This window comes from Aotus nancymaae, unplaced genomic scaffold, assembly GCF_030222135.1.
Source record: "Aotus nancymaae isolate 86718 unplaced genomic scaffold, 86718_ANA_hifiasm-v0.15.2.pri h1tg000041l, whole genome shotgun sequence".
NCBI lineage: Eukaryota > Metazoa > Chordata > Mammalia > Primates > Aotidae > Aotus > Aotus nancymaae.
This window is the reverse complement of record NW_026988455.1, coordinates 40027526-40047634: the sequence shown is the minus strand read 5'-3', so window position 1 is coordinate 40047634 and position 20109 is coordinate 40027526. Positions and strand designations below refer to the sequence as shown.

Genomic DNA, 20109 nt, shown 5'->3' with positions numbered 1-20109 from the left:
TCCAAACAGCTCTGAGACCCTTTCCAGTGCTTTAACAGCTGAGTTAGTCAAATGTAATTCTTCTCCTTGTTCCTCTATAGGTAAGGTGTTCCTTCCTTTTGGCTTCTTTCAACAATTTCCCCTTGCCTTTAATTTTATTGTTTGACTATGGTATATCTAGGTGTAGGGTTTTGGGAATTTATTCTACTTGGTATTCCCTGAGTTTCCTGGATCTTTGGTTTGGTGTCTGAGATTAATCTGGGGAAATTCTAAGTCATTATTGTTTCAAATATTTCTTCTTCTTTTTTTTTCCTTCAGGTTTTCCCATTATGTATATGTTATACTCTCTGAACTATCCCACAGTTCTTGAATATTCTGTTCTGTATTTTTCAATCTTTCTTCTTTTTGCTTTTCAGTTTGGAAGTTTTTATTGTCGTATCCAGGGGCTCAGTGATTCTTTCTTCAGCTGTGTTCAATCTACTAATAAGCCTATCAAAGGAATTCACTTCTGTTTCATTGTTTTTGATCTATGGCATATCTTTTTGATGCTTTCTTAGAATTTGTATCTTTCTGCTTACATTATCTGTTATTGAAGGTTTTTCACTATTTTCATTAAATCCCTGCCATATTTTGAATGTTCCCTCCAAAATTCATGTTGAAATACTGCCCCAGTGTGGCAGTATTGAAAGGTGGGACCTTTAAGAGGTGATTGGATCAGTCAGGTGTGGTAGCTCACGCCTGTAATCCCAGCATGTTGGGAGGCTAAGGCAGGCAGACCACAAGGTCAGGAGTTTGAGACCAGCCTGGCCAACATGGTGAAACCCCATCTCTACTAAAAGTACAAAAATTAGCCCATGTGGTGGTGGTGGACACCTGTAATCCTGGCTACTCAGGAGGCTGAAGCAGGAGAATCGTTTGAACCCAGGAGATGGCGGTTGTGGTGAGCTAAAACCATGCCATTGCTCTTCAGCCTGGGTGACAAAGCAAGACTCCATCTCAAAAAAAAAAGGGTGATTGGAGTGATTGCATCATGAGTGCATTAATCCATCCATGGATGAATGTATGAATGAGTTAATAGATTAATGGCTTATCCTGGGAGGGTAACCGGTGGCTTTATAAGAACAGGAGGAGAGACCTGAGCTAGCAGGTTAGCATGCTTAGCCCCCTCACCACATGATGTTCTGAACTGCCTCAGGATGCTGCAGAATCCCCACTAGCAAGAAGGCTCTCACCAGATACAACCCCTGAGCAAACTGTTAACTATTCAATCAGTTAAGAATGGGAAATGTTTTTTTCCTATAAGACAGACATTTCTTTACAAATTACCCAATTTTAGATATTCTGTTACAAGCAACAGAATGTATACAAATTACATTCTGTAACTTATTGTAAGTCAAATTAAATCACTTTTGTTAAAGGTCTAAAGGATCTAGCCAAAAAAAAATTGTGTGTTTCAAAAGGAAAAATATAGGTTCTTCTTACTGATTTATGTATTCTAAATATATATTCTAAACACTGTATAAAGATGAAAGTTCATTATGGGTTTTAGAGAAAGTGCCTTATAACCTTCCATTTATTATAGTATATTCATATATCTTTTCTTGTTTTCTAATTTTCATAGAGCTGAAAATATAATGTGATCAATTAAACATTCATTGCCAATGATAATCCCATTGGAAAATCTACCCGCTCAGACTTCTGGTTTCTGGTTCAGCATTCACGGAGCTTACCGTGCTCATGTTTGCCAGTCTGAGTGTGTGTGTGGTGATATTCTATTGTTACATTCATTAGTTTACATTCTGTTAGTGAAGTTGAGCATCTTATTAATGTTGTTAGCCATCCATAATTCCTCTTCTGTGAAATGCACCACCTCTTGTTCTTTTCAGTCCAAGATGAAAGCTACTTTTCTTTTCAAGGTCCGAGTTCAACATAGCAATAGCACGTTGTTACCACTTTATTGTAACAACAAGTAAAAAGCTGGACAAACTTAAAAGTCAACTCTTCTAAATCCATCAGAGAGGTGAGGTCATAGGAAAAACTGCTACTCCCAAAATTTTAGAGGCAGACAGGCAGATATAGAGAATTACAACTTACTATACCAGAAACTTCTGTAGGAATCAATTCCAGGCTAGGAAAATCTAAGTAGTAATTAACAAATTGTTGGAGTCTCAATCCGAACAAGTCTGAGAGTTAAAAACTGCAGGAGTACCAAGTCATAGAGGGAGGCCCACACTCCATTGATTGTATGATTATATAAGCAATGCATAATCTTTGTAAAACTTCAAAGAATACACCAAATTATAGGGAAGGATGAAAAAAGTCCTTTGAAATCCTGCTACTCTTATATATAATGATTCATAGTATTTTGGTTAAATTCATTTACGTATTTTTTTTTTTTTGAAATGGAGCCTCGCTCTGTCGCCCAGGCTAGAGTGCAGTGGCTTGATCTTGGCTCACTGCAACCTCCGTCTCCTGGGTTCAAGTAATTCTCCTGCCTCAGCCTCCCGAGTAGTTGAGACTACAGGCTCCCACCACCACTCCTGGCTAATTTTTGTATTTTTAGTAAAGATGAGGTTTCAACATCTTGGCCAGGCTGGTCTTAAACTCCTTAAACCATGTGATCCACCCTGCCTTGGCCTCCCAAAGTGCTGGGATTAAAAGGGTGAGCCACTGTGCCTGGCCTATGTATTTTTATGTAATATCAGACTTATGTATAAAACAGCATAAATGGAATAATATCTTACAAACTGTATTTAATAAATACAGTTGTTTTTGTGAATTGATGTATCTTTTCCCTGTACTCCACCCTCCCCTCCCCACCTTGTCCCCCACTCACCAATTATGCAGCCAAAAGTTAACTACCTGGTATATGTCTTTCTATAACTTTCTCCATTATTATAGATTCATATACACATATGCATGGTACCTGCAAAATACATTTTTGCCACTTTGTTTTACATAAATGGAATATTGTATTTGTTTCTCTGGACTTGCTTTTGTTCCTTTACTGTTTATCAAGAACATATTTCCAGGGAAATAGATATAGATCTGGGTCATTCCTTTTAATGGTGAGGTAATAATGTATAAAATTACCATAACATATTAAATTATACCTCATTGTGTAGACATTCACTGTGTTTTTGAAATTGTCAAATATCTCTTTGTCACTATATCCTTATGTATTGAAACTTCTATTTTTATGATATAGAATATTAAGAGTGGGGTTACTGAATATGAGGCTATGTGGATTATTAATTTTAACGCATAGCACCAGAATGCTTTTCTAAAAGGCTGTATCTATTTATACTTCCACCAGTGATAGATGAGAGTTTTCTTCCTCTCTCATTACAATGCTCATGATTGCCAGTCTGAGTGTGTGTGGTGATATGCTATTGTTACATTCATTTGTTTACATTGTTAGTGAAGTTGAGCATCTTATTAATGTTATTAGCCATCCATAATTCTCCTTCTGTGAAATGCACCACCTCCTCTTCTTTTCAGTCCAAGATCAAAGCTACTTTTCTTTTCAAGGTCTGAGAGCAACACAGCAACAGCATGGAAAATTGAAGTGCTCTCTGTTTGGTAGCCTTTTGAGGAAAATACAAGCACTATACATAAAATAGTGGTTTACTCACAAAACTCTGGACTATTCTCTGAATTGATTTGAAGCTGGTTAACAAAAGTAAAATAACCATTTTCCTGGAGTAAAAACTAAGGAGTTAATAACCTCAAGCCCCTGACAAACACCTAATCAATTTTCTGGTGTCTATACAGTGCCTATTCTGAATATTTCATATATAAAGGAAATCATACAACACGTTGCTTTTTGTGTCTGGTTTCTTTCACATAATAATTTCAAGATTCACCCATTTTGTAGCGTGTATAAATTCTTCATTTTTTTGTTGCTGAATTATATTCCATTGTACAAATACACCACATTTATTTATCTATCAGTTGGTGGGTTTTTGAGTTAATCTAATCTGGGTTCAAATCCAAGTTTCAGCATTGATTTCCTTTGTGAAGATGAGTATGTTAAAGTAAAAAAAATGCTTAAATTCAGTTTTATCAGCCTCAATACACTGAATTATACATATATATTTGAGATTTAATATTATATATCCAATACACTGAAATAGACACACACACACACACACACACACACACACACACACACACACACACACTCTAGACCTCACAGGGTTTGTGAAGATTAAGTTAAACAATATGTGTAAAATACAGTATCTGGTCCATGTAATAAGTACCATATCAGTCAGGAAATCAGAAAGCATACTAATTATTATAACAGAAAGAATTTAGTATGGGGAATAGCTAAAGACGTTTAAAAAAAGGAACCTGGCTGGGCGCGGTGGCTCACGCCTGTAATCCCAGCACTTTGGGAGGCCGAGGCGGGTGGATCACGAGGTCAAGAGATCGAGACCATCCTGGTCAACATGGTGAAACCCCGTCTCTACTAAAAACACAAAAAATTAGCTGGGCATGGTGGCGCGTGCCTGTAATCCCAGCTACTCAGGAGGCTGAGGCAGGAGAATTGCCTGAACCCAGGAAGCGGAGGTTGCGGTGAGCCGAGATCGCGCCATTGCACTCCAGCCTGGGTAACAAGAGCGAAACTCCGTCTCCCAAAAAAAAAAAAAAAAAAAAAAAAAAAAGGAACCTTAAGAGAACAGAGAAATTAACTGCAGGAAGTAGCTATATCAGTAGGGCTGAGGGAAACAGGAAGGTGTTGAGTGGGTTATCAGAGCCCAGATGCTGGGAGGGGACCCCACAGAGCTGAGATCCAGACAGCTCAGGGGAGGATTCTGCTTGTTTTACTCTGTTGTCTTTTAAGACGTTGTTTTTGCTGCTGCTAGGGAAAGGATGTGGGGAGGGAAATGCTGAAGGAACAGTAAGCAAATAGGATGGAGTCTGCCTTCCTGCCTTCTGCCTTCCGTTCTCTTACCAGTGCCTTCTACTAACAGAACCTAGAAAGAAACAATCTGGCAAGAGAGAAAAGTAGATTGCAGGGTCTCTGCTGAGCATAGAATGAAGAGTTTGGAACTGAGAAAAACTAGTTTAATAAACTGGCACAGTCCACTCGTTTGACCATTCTACATCTTTACACCTTTCTATGCATTTTTGGATTTCCATAAAGCAAAAGCTATGGTATAGTCTAGAAAGATGAAGCAAGCAACTATCCATTCTTTGTTTCTCCTAGATCTAAAAGGGAGATACGTGAAGTCCCAACCAAAGTGACAATTTCCAGAAAGAGTTATGGTATCAATTTCTAAGTGATGTTCATTACTCCTCAAATTCTGTCACAGTCCCACTTGGAGATTGGTAATATAAAGTCTAAAGGGTGAAAGTTCCATGATCCAATAATCTATATGTAAAAGAAGGAGAGAAAAACAGAAAGAAAATAAATATAAATTAGCTAATATGTATTACTACAAATATACCTGTAAGTAACAAGAAACACTACTCTTGTCCTCATTTCTGAAACTAATCACAAGATCATGGTTAACATTTCCAACTTTCTTCTTTTCATGTCTATTCCATGTCCCCCTTGTCCTCAGCTGACTAGGTTTCTTCACTAGTGGGCTTATCTAAATTTTTGTTTCTGAAGGATCTGAATCCTCAGTAATGGGAATTTGTGTAGTTGCTTAGTTTTCTAAGTGCAGTGGCATGATCTTGGCTCACTGCAGTCTCAACCTCCAGGGCTCAAGCAATCCTCCCTCCTCAGCCTTCTAAGTAGCTGGTACTACAGGCGCATGCCACCATGCACAGCTAATTTGTGTGTGTGTGTGTGTGTGTGTGTGTGTGTGTGTGTGTGTGTAGAAGCAGTATTTTACCATGTTGCTCAGGCTGGTCTTGAACTCCTGGGCTCAAGTGATCCACCCACCTTGACCTCTCAAAGTGCTGGGATTACAGGCATGAGCCACTCATACACTTTATGTATGCCAGGTGCCTGGCCTGGACATAAAGTGTTAATAGGTGCTCAGAGAATCCAGTCAGTGTGTTCTCTGCCTCACTCACTGTTTAGAAGCTACTCAAGTTCCCTTTGGTAATCAACATCAACCGTTCTTCTTCATACAATAATCTCCTTCAAATGATGGCTCAATGGCATGAGCCTGAAGTGTCGAGGCTACAGTTTTAGCTTCCAGTTTAATGGAATTTTTGGTGTCTTTGTGTACATTCCTTCATTGGGATCTAACCATCTGTAAACTAAGCTCAAGGTTTTCTTTCTCAGTTATAAGGGATTCCTTTGGATTGAGTGAGAGAAGACAATGAAGATGGAGTAGATCTCAAAGGACATGAAGGACAAATTGAGGCATTGAGCCACCTTCTCATGTGCATCTCTTAAAAGCATGTCTACTTGATGATTAATTGCTTGCCAAACTTATGGCTTGGTGGGCCATATAACACCCAGTTTAGGAGAGGAAGTTCAGATTGCACAGTTATTTTAATGGTCCTTGGTGAGGCTTTCAGGCTCTACAAAGATCAAAAACACTCCAGTTAACTGTTTCTCAAAAAAAGAAGCAAATATGTTGAAGACATAGATTTGCTCCCAAATCCTAGAGGTCTGCATTGTAATCCTCCTAACAGGGCTTGGCAGAGACTCCATGTGGTACCCCTGTTTACCACAGATACTTAAGGTCTTAAGAACTGCTACTGATCTTCAAGGGGAAGAGTGGCTTGCACTACTGTCTGGACTTGCTGCAGAGCCTTCGCTTGCTCTGGTCTCCACTCAAATTTGGCAGTTTTAGATGTGACTCACTAAATGGAAATGGTAGCTGGAAATAAGACCTCTGAAGAAAGGATACTTGCCTGCTTTGTGCTAGTCCTACCAGTGGAGTATGGAGAGGTTTGCTCTGGGAGTGTTGAAGGAAGCCCGGGCACTGCCAGGACAAAACCCATAGAAACAACAAGCAAATAGGGAGACCATGTTCCTTCTCTTATTTCTGCTTTTAAGTCTATCTTAGCTCCCTCATCGGTGGATAGGAAAGCACCTAGAAGGGGGCAAGATTATTTGCAGAGTTGCGACCTCAGTAACACAAAACTAAGTCAGAAGGATAAGATAGGAGATGACATGGAGTAACTTACTAACTAGCACAGAATGAAACTGATCATCAACTTACTCTACTGCACAACATTTATAAAAGCACCTTAAACTGGCTTATTTTTCATATTACGGAAGTTGCGTGTATTTATTGTGGAAAATTTATTTAAAAAATAAAAATTATTCATGATCACACCATTTCTAAATTTTGCTTCTACTGCCCTTGTTATACACACACACACTGACACATTTGGAATGTTGTAAATTTTTTCAATAAGTTGCATTAATAAATAATACTGTACTAAATATCTTTGTAGAAATTGTTTGCAGTTATTGATATGCTAAATTGTGAAGAAATGTCCACTCTACTCTTATTACATTGTGTTTGAAACTTAGAGATATTTACTCTCTATATAAATTCTTTTGAAAGTAGTATTTGCCGCATGAAGAAAAGCAATTTCTTAGAAATATTTACTCTGTGTATAAGAAAAACAAAATTTTAGAGACATTTACTCTCTGTATAAGAAAAGCAAAATCTTAGAGATATTTACTCTCTATATAAATTATTTTGAAAGTAGTATGGGCACATTTGAAAAAAGCAATTTCTTGAATAGAAGTTTAGATGCAAACTTCATCTTCTCTCCCTTCCTCTCTCTTTCCTTTCCTTCCTTCCTTCTTGTCTTTCTCCTCCCTCCATTCCCTCTTTTCCTTTATTCCTTCCTTCTTCTATCATGTTATGGTGTTAATATGAAGGCATTACTTGGATTATTGCATATTCCTTTCTGGAGCAGAAATTATAATTAAAAATGTATATAAGGAGAGAGTTTTTGAATGTGGGTAGTGATGAAACAGCTGGGATGTAGACTGGAGGAAATGGCAAGGACATTCAACATAGATATAAATGGAATTGCTTAGTAGAAAAACTTGGAATTTCTTATGCTAGGAACATAAATTTGAATCAAACATATATATATATATATATTCTTTCTTATAAATATAAAATGCTAAATCTTAAAACCATCTGTGCTCTTTCTGAAAGTTTAAAACTTGAATTTAGGGAGTCAAATTGAAAAAGTCTAGGGATGCTGTTGTGTTGCCAAGCAACATTACTAATCTAAGATCTCACAATCAGGTGTCATAAAAAATTTGGTCACAATAAATATGTTCCCAGAGCAAGTGAATCAGCATCAGCTATTTCAGGAGAATTTGTAGGGAGCCCAAAAAGTCTCTCATGAGGATGAAATTATCTTCAGACTATTTTGCCTTTCTTTTGCTATGCAAACTCTTATACTTCAACTCAGTGGTCCTCAAGTTAGACATAGTCAAGGAGATAGAATGTATCCTATTCAATCCTATGAAGGTCCACATAATGAAATGAGACGATCACCTCCATATGTAGAGACTAGAAACCCATGCCCTTATTCAGAAGATGGAAGCCCATGGCTAGAATCTACTAACTGGGAAGTGGGTGTCCCGTCTGGATCACCATATCAGACTGAAGAGCAAGAAGAGGAGGAGAAAGTCTGCTTGTGCTCTTGTTCCTGGAAATGTGCCATTTAAATTCCAATATTTCTTTCCCTTCTTGTCTAAATGTCAGTTCCACCTGTAGTTATTTTTTCTTTTATTTTGTTTTCCCTGCCCCAAAAGAACTGTTCCGAAATGAAATTTCTTGAAGATAGAAATTTCTCATTCTCTTTAATGAGTCTGGCCAAAGTGGAACTTCTGAGATTGTAACGAAACGGTTCAAAATTGCTAGTCGGGCCTCCTCCCCACCTATGAAGACATAAGTTTTTTTAAAAGCCAAAGAACTTTAAGCCTTGATTTTCTATGGAGTTAAGGAGAATTGACGAAGACAACCCGGAAGAAAATCCTTCTCCTCTCTGACAAGAATGAGAAGCCTAGAATGGATAATGATACTAACTTCTACAAATTAATTTATATCTTTAAAAATTTGTTTGGAATGCGTATACCTTTCCTGGTTGTTCTTGAATGAAGATGTCAGCATCTGTTAATTGTAAGCATAGAAAGTTGTGATTGGATTTAACCAAGTAGGGAAGGTCTGTTATCTACCAAAAAATTTAAATTAAAAATGGAAAATATTTTTGGGTTTTAGTCTTTGAGAAGGTAGGACCCTTTAATTTTTATTATTCTTCTCCCATTCAGATATATATAGTTATTTTCTATAAGTCTAAGTTAGGTTATTTGTACTAGCTATTATAAATTTGTGTGTACATTGCTTATATATGATAGGGCAATATTGTTAATCTGTTACTGTTGATTATTATATCAAATTATAGAAATGGTACGATACTCCTGTATTCCTTTAGTGTGCCATTGTAGAACATAATTTGATGTAATTTTTTGAATTTTAAAGAAGTGTTTCAACACAGGTACTATGAATTTATTATTTATGTTAGTGAGGTACTGAAACTTATTTAATGCCAAACCAAATACTAAACTTGAAATTATAAGAGTTATAGTTTTCAGATTATTTAGGAGATGTTTGCTATTTCAAATTGCTCTTCTTCTCAAGTAAGTATTTATCTGATTTTTTTGTAGTAGAATTTTGTAACACTGTGTAATGATTTAAACCTTATACCAGCTGACACTAGAAAACAAGGAAACATTAGAAACAAGAAAAAAGTTATTCTGCATTTGTAGCATTCGAAGATGTAAATGGTTAATTTCCTTCTAGTTTTTAACTATCTTTAACCCTTTTGATCATTACAAAATATCTTTCGTTTTCTCTAGTAACAAATTTTTATATTCTCCTATGCTATACTCTATGATTTTTATATATTTCTATGCAAAAGCTATGTATAAAATACTCTATGTAAAATGCTATTGATCTGAAATACTACATGTAACCTATGTGTATATAAATATTATGTATAATACTACATATGCAATATATATGGATAAAAAATAATCTTTTCATTTAATTTTAAAGAGTAGTACTAGTTTCTTATGTGAGTCCAATGCCATATTAATAGATCTATTTGTGGTAATCCAGTAAGTCACAAACAATGAAATATATATATTGGTGGCTACTATGTATTTTTGCCTCATTGTAAATATGCTTGTCTCAATAGTAGTATGTAATTGTGGTTATTGTTTTTAAACACTTGTTTCTGTTTCTTTGGAAAACGTTTTCTGTTGTTGTTGTTTTTTAATGTAGCTGTAGTCAGGCATACGGGCAAAATTACAAGTTTTGTCTTAATGAGATTTGCACTTAATCATCTCTTATTTGCTTTTTTTGAAATACGAAATTAATGTTCTGTAGGAAATAAAAAAATTGTAGTGGTTTAAACAATAATACTTCTGAAGAGGAATTATAATGATGTTTGGTAAAATAGCTGGATCTAATTTGGGATGTTTATTTTGGCAAGTATGCCTTCAATATATTAATGTTTCCAAATTTGTGGTTATTTTTAGTAAAATCCTGTATACATTGTATTAGAGGAGAACAGTTAAAAAACAATATTGAATAAGTGCAAAGCATTGCTGTGATTCTCAAAACCATTTTAAAATTTGACCTTACTTAAATGAACAATGTTATCTAAAGAAAACTCATAGTCTCTGAGAATTGTAAATGTTTGTAAATGTACTTCCTAATGCACCTCGTATGATTCACTATTACCTCAAATTTGTTTTTATATGGCTTATCCAAAAATATAAATCTAGGACGTAGATAGATAAGCATGTGGAAAAATCATGCCTAGCATCATATAAATCTATAATGAAATATGTTATCATTGGAGTCTTTAACCAGTCACAAGCACTTAGAGGACAGAATAATGATTAAAAGCACTAACCTTGGATCAGGTAGGCTGGCTTCAAATTTTGCTTTTGCCATTTACAAGCTGTGTAACCTCAGGAAAGTTATTGAATCTCTTTGTGCTTTAACTTATTATATGTAAATAGGAAAAATAATAGTACCTGCTCTTGTAAGAATTAAATGAGCTAGTACATTTAAAGCACTAAGTCTGGTACAAAGTAAGTGCCATGAAAAGATAAGCTACTTTTCTGGTTACTGTTAACTTAGCACCATTCTAGGCACTATGAGAACTTTAAAAATGCTTGCTTTCAAGAAAGCTTAAAATATAACACAGGAGATAAGAATTATAAATAAGATACAATAGTAACAAAAATACTTTCATGTATTATTAATCTTCTTTTAAGATGATGTTATTTCAGACATTTCTCATCTTCAGTGTGGTTATAGCCTTTACAATTTCTAATTTAATACCAGCCTTGTGACTTTGGAAAAGTCACTTAACCATTCTGTGACTCAGTTATTGTGAGGATTAATGAGTTAATAAATGTGTAGAACTTAGAGCAGTGCCTTGCATATGGTAAATTCTCCATGAGTATTAGCTATCATTACCATAATCATATTTTACATTTTACATAAGGTTATAGTCTTTGCAGTTTCAATTCAGTGGTAACAAATCCTTACTGAGTGCCTAAAATGACTGAGACACTACTAGGAAAAGTATGCTAAAAGAAATTTAAAAAGCAGCTTCAATTAACAGTCATAATATTTATTAACTATCTTCTGTTACCCAGTGCATACTGTTGCAAGCTCTAATTATACCGTGAAGAGTCAAAGCAAGAGTGAGTGAGAGAGAGAGAGGTTCTAATAAAAAGAAACTTATAGGCCAGGCGCGGTGGCTCAAGCCTGTAATCCCAGCACTTTGAGAGGCTGAGGTGGGTGGATCACGAGGTCAAGAGAGCGAGACCATCCTGGTCAACATGGTGAAACCCCGTCTCTACTAATACAAAAAATTAGCTGGGCATGGTGGCGCGTGCCTGTAATCCCAGCTACTCAGGAGGCTGAGGCAGGAGAATTGCCTGAACCCAGGAGGCGGAGGTTGCGGTGAGCCGAGATCGTGCCATCGCACTCCAGCCTGAGTAACGAGCGAAACTCCGTCTCAAAAAAAAAAAAAAGAAACTTATAGTAGAAAGGAACATATATATATATATATATATATTTAGAGAGAGAGAGAGAGAGAGAGAGAGAGAGAGAGAGAGAGAGAGAGAGATGGGGTCTCGCTCTGTGGCTAGGCTGGAGTGCAGTGGCCACGATCTCCATTCACGGCAACCTCCGTCTCCGGGGTTCAAGCGCTTCTCCTGCCTCAGCCTCCCGAGTAGCTGGGATTATAAGCGCCCACCACCATGTCTGCCTAATTTTTGTATTTTTAGTAGAGACGGGGTTTCACTATGTTGGCCAGGCTGGTCTTTAACTCTTGACCTCGTGATCTGCCTGCGTTGGCCTCCCAAAGTGCTGGGATCACAGGCATGAGCCGCCGCGCCCAGTCGGAACCAATAAATTATTAAATGAATAACCAATGAGATAACTTCAGATACTTACTATAATATAAGAAAACGTAAAAAGAATAAATGGTAGAGAGTCATGGCATTGAGAGTCATGGCTAGGTTAGATGAGCCCTTTTTGGAAATGTGACATATGAATCGAGATCTAAAGACAAAAATTAAAAAAACTTCAAAACATAAAGAAAAGAAAAAAATGAAAATCTTCCAAAATATTAGGACTGCCAAAAATGAGCAAAAGAAATATATCATATATATGTTAATAGTCAATATAATATAAAATGTTAGAACCCAGACAAAATATCTAAGTTATCACAATATATAAATGGACTTATTTTTAACTTATTAAAGGCAAATATTTAGATTGGTTCACAAAACAGAAAAAAAACTCCACGTTGTATTGCCAGATATGGCTTTAAAAAAGTAATTCAGAAAGTTTAAAATGAAAGGATGGACAATATATTTCCAGGAAAAAATAGCAAAGGGTCACATTGTTGATAACACTAGTAGATTGATAACACTGCAAGGTATAATTCCACCTAAAAGTTATTTAACAAGATTAAGAAGAAAACACCATAATGCTTAAGAAGTCTACAATTTATAATAAAGATTAAATAGGTACCGCAATAACAAAAAATATATCTGAATTTTAAGTGTTTGTGAAAACGTTCACCCAAATTGGTCTTCTATTAGATCACATAAAAGAACTCATTACATTCTGAAGAATAGACGATGCAAATAATATTCCCTGAACACAGTTCAACTAACTAGAAAGCATTTAAATAATTAAATGTTAAATAATGAGTCAAAAGGGAAGTACAAACAAAATTTCAGCATTGCTAAAAACAATAACTAAGACATCATATACCAGAATTTACAAGATGCAGCTAAAGCAATGCTTACAGAAAAATTTCACCAATATTAATAAAAAGAAAATACTAGTGATATTTAAACAGTTTCAGAGCATAGAAAAGAAAAATGTTCAAATTTGTTTTATAGACTAAGATTAACAATTATTTTTAAAATTAATAATTAAAAACGGAAATTATAGGATAATAACATTAATATGGATGTCAACATCTTAAATAAAATATTAGCAAATAGAATATTATACCATTAATATATCACAATCAGATGTGGTGTACTCTTGGAATGCAAAAGTGCTTCATTTTTGGAATAAATGTTAATAAATATAAGAAGATGTATAATAATCTCTAAAGGCATTTGACAAAATTAAACATCCATTTTTGACTAAATAGATATCCTCAATTATATATATATGTTCACATATTTGTGTTATATACTTTATACCAAAAGTCAGCAGAATGCTGCTCTTATTTTATAGCACCCAGATTATTAACTTATGATCTATCTAGCCTTTAGCTGTAATTTCTTGTTTATAATATGTTAATAGAGGCAGGAGGCAGAGAAATTCTAGGCAGACAGGGGTGTGTGTCCAGTGACACCCTACCTTTAAACTAAAAAACAAAAACTGTGGCCAAAAGTGAGAACTTCTATTTCTGTTTGCTCACCCTCTCCTAATTGATTCTTTCTGACTAATGCCTTTCTATCCATTGAATGTTGTCTTTTCCAAAACTACCTACAGCCCACCCCAGCCTCTTTCTGTGCCTGTAAAGACCCCAGATTCAGTCAGTAGAGGGGGAGATGGCTGGACTTCAAGGAGACATCTGGACTTTAGGGAAGAGATGGCCAGACTTCAGGGAAGAGACAGCCAGACTATGGAAGAGATGACCTGACTTCAGGGGAAGATGACCTGCCCATCCTGTCCCCTCTCCAGCTCCCTCTCTGCTAAGAGACATTTCCATTGCTTAATAAAACTGATTTGTCTGCATATTACCTCTGGCCGCTTTTTTATTATGATAGCTGTGTTGAACAGTTGCAACAGAGACCCTATGGCTCACTGCAACCTAATAATAGTTATCATTTTTAGAGAAAGTTTGCAGATCCCTGCTAGAGGCTGCTCTAGGAGTTTTGTCTTTGTGAAAAAGTAATAGAATGCCATCTTTGGTGTGGAAAAGATGCCTCCTGCTATAACATGGTGAACTCATTGAACAATTAGTAGATTGATTATGAAGCAATGAGGCAGTAGTTCAGGTGAGAGATGAAGATGTTTCAGGTGGTATCTTACTGTAGTTTTGATCTGAATTTCATTAGTGATTAGTGATGTTGAGCATTTTCATGTGCTTATTGGCCACTTGCTTATCTTCTTTGAAGAAATGTCTTCAGTTTCTCTGCTCATTTTTTAATTGTTTTTTTTTTTTGATGTTGAGGTGTAGGAGCCTTTTGTGTATTTTTGATATTTACTCCTTGTCAGATATGTGATTTGCAAATATTTTTTCTCATTCTGTAGGTTACATTTTCACTCTGTTGATGGTGTCCTTTGATGCACAGAAGTTATTAATAATATAGTATAATTTATCAATTTTTTCTTTTGTATCCTGATATTTTTATATCATACACAAGAAATCATGCCAAATCCAGTCTCATAAAGTTTTCCGCTATGTTTCCTTCTAAGAAATTTATTATTTTTGTTTGTTTGTTTGTTTGACAAAGTCTCGCTCTGTCACTCAGGCTAGAGTGCAATGGTGCGATCTTGGTTCACTGCAACCTCTGCCTCCTGGGTTCAAGCAATTCTCCTGCCTCAGCCTCCTGAGTAGTTGGGATTACATATGCATGCCACCACATTGGCTAATTTTTTTTTTTTTGTATTTTTAGTAGAGATGGGGTTTCACGATGTTGGTCAGGCTGGTCTAGAACTCCTGACCTTGTGATCTGCCCACCTTGGCTTCCCAAAGTGCTGGGATTACAGGTGTAAGCCACTGCACCTGGCAGAATTTTGTTTTCATTTCTTCCATTTAGGTTCTTTGATCCATTTTGAATTTTGATATATGATATAAGGTAAGTATCCAAGTTCATTCTTTTGCATGTGAATATTCAGTTTTTCCAACACCATTTGCTAAAAAGACTGTCCTTTCCTCACTGAATTGTCCTGGCATGCTGGTCTAAAATCATTTGACTATCTATTCAACAGTTTATTTCTGGACTTTCTGTTTGATTCCATTGACTTATATATCTTTCTTATGCTAAATAGTACCATACTGTTTTGATTACTGTAGCTCTGTAATAAGTTGGGAAAGCAGGAAGTGTGGGATCTCCAATTTTGTTCTCTTCAATACTGCTTTGTCTATTTAGGTCCCTTTAATCTCAAATGAATTTCAGGATGGATTTTTCTATTTATGCAAACAATACCATTGGGATTTCGATAGAGATTACACTAAACCTGTGGATTAGTTTGGGTAGTATTGACATCTTAATAATATCAAATATTCCAATCCATGAACATGAGCTGTCTTTCCATTTATTTGTGTCCTTTTTAATTTCTTTCAGCCACATTTTGTGGCTTTCACCATATAAGTCAAATCTTTCACCTCATTGTTAGGTTTTGTCCTAAGTATTTCTCTCTTTTTTTGGTGCTATTGTAAACTGAATTTTTAAAAATGTCCTTTTCAGGTTGTTCTTTGTTAGTGTACAGAAACACAACTAATTTTTGCATGTCAATTTTGTATCCTGCCACTGAGCTGATTTCATTCATTAGTTCTAACAGTTTCTTTTTGGTGGAATCTTTAGGGTTTTCTACATGCAAAATCATACCAGTGAACAGAGATAATTTTACTTTTTCCTTTCCAATTGGTTGCCTTTGATTTCTTTTTCTTGCCTAATTGCTCTGGCTAGGACTTCTAGAACTATGTTAAACAGAAGTGGCAAAATCGGACATTCTTGTCTTCTTTCTGATCTTAGAGGAAACACCTTCAGTCTTCCACCAGTAAGTACAACACTGGCTATAGGCTTTTTATATATGACCATTATTATGTTGAGGTAGTTTGCTTTTTATTCCTAGTTTATTGAGTAGTTTTTTATTTTTAATGAAAAGCATGTTGAATCTTGTCAAGTGCATTTTCTATAGCAATCAAGATGATTATTAAGTTTTTATCTGTCATTCCATTCATGTGGTAGATTACATTGTTTGATTTTTGTATATTGAAATATTGTTTCATTCCAGGGATAAATTCTAATTGGTCATGGTGTATGTCTTAGTACATTTGTGTTGCTATAAAGAAATATTTGAGGCTAGGTAATTTACAAAGAAAATTTGGCTTAGGGTTTGGAAGGCTGTGTAAAATGCATAGTGCTGGCATCTGTTTCTAATGAGGGGTTCAAGCTGCTTCTACTCATAGAAAAAGGTGAAAGGAAGCAAGCATGTGCAGAGATCTCATGGCCAGAAAGGAGGCATGATAGAGAGGAGAAAGAGGTATCAGGCTCTTTTTAACAATCAGCTCTTGTGGGAACTAGTAGAGCAAGAATTCATTCATTACCACAAAGATGGTATTAAACCATTCATGAAGAATCCACCCCCATGACCCAAAGACCTCCCAACTAGGATTCACCTCCAACACTGGTGATTAAACTTCGATCTGAAATTTGGAAGGGATAAACAAACCAAATTATTGCAGTGTACAATCCTTTACCTAAGCCATTGAATTCAGTTTGCTAATTTTTTTTTTTTTTTTTTTTTTTTTTTTTTGAGACGGAGTCTCCCTCTGTTTCCAGGCTGGAGTGCAGTGGCACAATCTTGGCTCACTGCAACCTCTACCTCCGGGATTCAAGCGATTCTGCTGCCTCAGCCCAAGTAGCTGGGACTACAGGGGCGCTTCCATGCCTGGCTATATTTTGTTGAGAATTTCTGCACAAGTGTTCATCAGGGCTATTGCTCTGTAATTTTCTTACAGCGTCTTTGTCTGGTTTTGTTATCAGGATCATGTTAGCCTCATATAATGAGTCTGAAAGTGTTCCTTCCTCTTCAGTTTCTGGAAGCATTTGAAGAGAACTGGTGTTAATTCTTCTTTAAATGTACAGTAGAATGCATCAGTAAAGACATCTAGTGCTGGGTTTTTCTTTGTTGGAGAATTCTGATTACTGATTCAATCTCCTTACTAGTCATATGTCTGTTCAAATTTTCTTTTTCTTCATGATTCAGTCTTAATAGCTTGTATGTTTCTAGGAATTTATTTACTTAACCTAGATTATCTAATATTTTGGCATACAAATCATTCATATCCTTTTGTAATACTTTCAATCTCCAATTTGTAGTCTTTGTTTAATTTATGAGTCCTTAGTTGTCCAGTTTCATGTTGTGTATCATGGCTGGCCAGTGACTCTTTCCCTGCCTGGCCCATAGGATTTACCCCAGCCAGTGGGTCACACCCACACCCCTAAGGACCAGACCACTATCTGACCTACTATGGCCACTGTCATGAAGATGCTTTAGAATGAAGTGTTGTGGTAGTGATGGAGAAAAGTGGCTGGTCTGAGGTTTGTTTAAGAGGAAAAATAAAAGATTTAGTGATAAATTGGTTATGTGAAATGAAGGAGAAAAGAGGTTAGAGAAGGCTTGTGATTTCTGGCTCACGCAACCAGAGAGAAAGCAATATCATCCACTGAGTTAGGGGATGCTTGAAGGAGGACCAGTGTTTTGCTTATTGATTTTCACCCTGGGGAGAAGATTATGAGTTAAGTGTGGATGTACCAATTTTGAATTTATTTTTAAATATCCAAGAGAAGATACATATTAGACATTTGGATATACAATCCTGGCATTTAAAGAAGAATTCTAATTACATATACATCTTCTCCTATGGGTTATTAAAAAATTTAGAACCAACCTAAGAGATAAATAAAGATGAAAGTCCAGGATCAGGATTATTCTGAAAATATTGGGTATGAAGACCTCTCCTCACTGGGATTCTCTCTCTCCCAACATAAGGTGAATAAACTAGAGAATGGCAGGAATCCTCTATGGTCAGGTATCAAATGGATACAGAAGAGCTGGAGTAGGAAAGCATATTTCACTGATGATGGACTACTCCAGGAGAAAGAGAAATAGACAAGATGCAGGGCTATTCATGAACAAGAACTTTAACACCAATTATCTGCCCCAATAGAGGAAGTTATCACCAGTGAATGCCAGATTCTTATTGAATTTACCAAAAGGCAAGCTATTTCACTATCCAAGGGAGAAATGGTGAGGTAGAGGAAGGAGCCAGAAGTGTTTGTTCTGATAGTGTTCTGTGTTGGGGAATAGAGACTGAAGTTCCATTTCCTTTATAGCAATGTGAGGCATGGGGGACGGGTGAGGTTGAGTTGCTAAAGGTTTCCCTTTAATAAAATATACCAAAATCATATAAAAAACAAAGAACAGGTATTTGAATTCAAAAATTTTTTTTTATATTCTAATTTTAGAAAAGAGAAACTATGGAGCTAAGTTTATATAAAAGAAAATAATATAATTACACTTTTAATGAGCAAAGATGATGGTAAGTTAGTGTACATAAAAAGATATTGTAAGAAGTCTCTAGATAGCTGCCTAGACATAGCTTTCCAGGGCTTGGCCATTGTCATGAGAGAAAACCTTCACAGCCTGAACTTAAACAACAATAATAAAGCCTAAATGCCTTTATCTCTTGAAGATATTCACTGTGGTGAATATCAGATTTAATGTAATTGATCTATCAGGAAATATTTTACAAGACTGTTTTAAGTGCTTCTGTAAAACATTTCTACTCTTTGTTAGCTATTATTCAATACAGAACTACTATAGAACTAAATTTTGAGCTCTTATTACTATGCTGGTTAATTACTGACTCTATTTTCTGTGGGAAAATAATAGATGTCTTGATTTCAAGTTAAACAGCCTTTTATATAAGTAACATCTTTCTGTTAGTAATTCTAATGGTGAATTTTCTAATTTTAATTATTGCCTTTTAGTTGTTCATAAACTCAAAATGTATGCATATTTGTTGTTAAAACTCAAACGTTATGAAGGTAGACACAGCATTAGAATACTGTATGATATTCAGAACCCAGTACCAGCCACCTCTCTCCATTTCCGGCACCAACACCTTATTCTAAAACATCTTTATGACAACGGTCACATAGTAGCTCAGACAGTGGTCTAGCTTCTGGGAGTGTTGGGGTGACACACTGGCTGGAGTGAATCCCATGGGGCCAGTTTTAGCACCTTCTAGAAGGCATTTCACCTTCTCTCTCTCTCTATCCGGAGTGTCATGATTCACAATTCCCACTGTGTACTGTTACAGAACTTTATTCATGCATTTATACATTTATATAGCTTTTTTTTTAACATAAGGAAAATCATACTACCTAGTACTAATATTTTCATTATTTCTCTATTTTTATTTAACTTGCCTTTTTCACCCCACCCGAGCCTCCAAATTGGCACACACAGATCTGCTTGGTTAACCATAACAACTGCAAGGTAATATTTACTACTGTGTGAACACAAGATGTATTATTCAGAACCCGAAATATTATTTTTATAATAATCTTTAGTATGATATTGACAGACTTGTGGAAATAACTATTCTAGCTGTATGTTGAAACTACAGGCCATTTTCTATACTAATATTGCAAACGACACAGTGGAACTTAATAGAAAGACCAGTGGACCAGAATGAGCCTTTGAAGTAACTTAGTCATTTGACCTTCTGGGACTTACTGTCCTTATTTGTAAACTAGAAGATGTTGGTCCAGATTTTTTCTAATAGTCCTGCTAGCTCTAGAATGGTATATATGTACAATATTGGAATTCCTACGTCTAATTAAGGACATTTCCTATTTGGCAGTTGTTAAATATCTACCTTCAC

The 20109-nt window shown here is 35.9% G+C and overlaps 1 protein-coding gene across 2 annotated transcripts in view; it reads right to left on the bottom strand.

Moving 5' to 3' along the window:
• ALDH1A1 (aldehyde dehydrogenase 1 family member A1) overlaps positions 1–20109 on the bottom strand; it is a 174811-nt gene that overhangs the window by 104160 nt on the left and 50542 nt on the right. The window lies entirely within an intron of this gene.